The following is a 2,178-nucleotide window of genomic DNA, read 5'->3' as shown; positions in this document are numbered from 1 at the left end:
GCAGCCTCAGTCTATGTGCTGCTCAAGTCTCCACAGCTGATAAATTGCAGGTAAATGAGCTCTCAGGGAGCCCAGAACTGTTCCCTAATAGCCTCAACCAGTGCTTCGTAGTGTCACTGGTAGCTGAACTCAGCTCTGTCCTTCCCCTGGTTCCCTAACTTTAAGCTATTTATGCAGAACTTCTTATATATAGTCCAGCTTTGGGCAAAGTTTTAGTTTTTAACAATTTTAACTCAGGCCTTCATAGGCATGCTTTAAATTAGTTTGTTTAACAAATACCAGGTGACATTTTTCTTTTAGAGTTATTGCTAATGCTGATGACAAATTTTCTCATATTGGATTGGCCAAAAAGCTCGTTCGGGTTTTTCCATAACATCTTTGAAAAACCTGAACGACCTTTTTGGCCAACCCAGTATTTGAGCTCCACTTGATAAATCCCTTATATATTACAACTTCTTTACAAGTTTAACCATGTAGTCAAACAGACATTTTCAGGATGTGTTAATCATTAAAGTACCATTCCACCATTATTTGAAGTCCCCCACCAAGTTTTGTTATATCTGTTTTCCACTCAGCACCTAATTTTGCAATGCAACAGTATTTAGAAGGTGGATTTTACAAAACTCAAGGTAAATGATACACATAAGTAAATACACTAAAGTAAGAAATTTATAACATTTATATATGAAAATTACAACACTATTAAAAGCAAAGCAATGTGTCCTTTATCATGCTGTTTGCCCTGAAAAAAAAAATGATTTCTTAAAGAAATGAAAGGATTAGATATAGGAAGAGAGATCAGAAGGACATGATGACTGTAACTGTTTTATATTCTTAAAGCATTTATGACAATAAGGTATTCAATATATCATCAGCATTCCCAATGTTAATTATTCATAAAAAACAACGTTGGCATCCATCCAACTGTAAATGTAATTAATTTGCTTCTGTCCTTCAAATACAAAATAAAATCCATGTTGTAATTTTTTCCTCAAGAAAAAAAAATTGAATTTTAATTTTTTCAAAGAATCAATTCTAATTTTTTCTACTAAGGTATTTGTCAAATATAACCCATAAATATTAAGAATATTTTTTGTTACTTTTTCAATCATTGACTAATAATATCTCATCCTTGTGCTTGCTTCAGCAGCACATATACTAAAATTGGAACAATGCCGAGAAAATTAGCATGGCCTTGTGCAAGAATAATAGTCTATCCTTTTAAGGAAAAAACTTCATGGAAATTAAAATTGGATAAGATGTGTTAGAAAATACTGGATTATTTAAAAATTATAAGTACATATTTCAGTTAGCTCTGTTGCCTAATTTTTTTTGCTCCTTATAGTACAGAGGCATACCTCAAAGATATTGTGGGCTTAGTTCCAGACCATTGTAATAAAGTGAATATTGCAATAAAGTCAGTCATATATATTTTTTGGTTCCCAGTGCATATAAAAGTTATGTTTACACTATGCTGTTGTCTGTTGTATGCAATAGCATTATATCTAAAAAACCAATGTACGTACCTTAATTAAAAAACATTTATTGCTAGGGCTTCCCTGGTGGTGCAGTGGTTGAGAGTCTGCCTGCCGATGCAGGGGACACGGGTTTGTGCCCCGGTCCGGGAGGATCCCACATGCCGCGGAGCGGCTGGGCCCGTGAGCCATGGCCGCTGAGCCTGCATGTCCGGAGCCTGTGCTCCGCAGCGGGAGAGGCCACAGCAGTGAGAGGCCCGCGTACCACAAAAAAAAAACACAAAAAAACATTTATTGCTAAAAAAATGCTAACCATCTGAGCCTTCAGCGGTTCCTCATAGTACATCATAGATCACTAATCACAGATCACCATAACAAATAGAATAATAGTGAAAGGGTGAAATATTGAGAGAATTACCAAATGTGACACAGAGACAGTAAGTAAATACTGTTGGGTAAATGGCACCGATAGACTGAATCAACACAGGGTTGCCGCAAACCTTCAATTTGTAAACTGCAATATCTGTGAAGCACAGTAAAGCAAAGTACAATAAAACGAGGTATGCCTTAATGTTCTGCTCCATAATTTTGGTTATTCATAAGCACTGATGAGAGCATTGCTGTCTTATTTATATCGGTGTTTGCTATACAATTGTTTTGACTTTTGTATTTGCTTAAAATTTTTTACACAAAAACATTTGAA

The 2,178-nt window shown here is 35.4% G+C and overlaps 1 non-coding gene across 1 annotated transcript; it reads left to right on the top strand.

Moving 5' to 3' along the window:
- The first annotated feature begins 1,134 nt into the window (after positions 1–1,134).
- LOC113628689 (U6 spliceosomal RNA) lies at positions 1,135–1,240 on the top strand. Its single transcript, XR_003436183.1, has one exon. It is a non-coding gene; the product is annotated as a U6 spliceosomal RNA (small nuclear RNA).
- The last annotated feature ends 938 nt before the right edge of the window (positions 1,241–2,178 follow it).

This window comes from Aethalodelphis obliquidens, unplaced genomic scaffold (assembly GCF_003676395.1).
Source record: "Aethalodelphis obliquidens isolate GAN/ISIS:26980383/991018 unplaced genomic scaffold, ASM367639v1 scaffold24, whole genome shotgun sequence".
In the NCBI taxonomy this organism is placed as follows: Eukaryota; Metazoa; Chordata; class Mammalia; order Artiodactyla; family Delphinidae; genus Aethalodelphis; species Aethalodelphis obliquidens.
The sequence above is the reverse complement of the archived record's forward strand: the minus strand, read 5'-3'. Positions and strand labels throughout refer to the sequence as shown.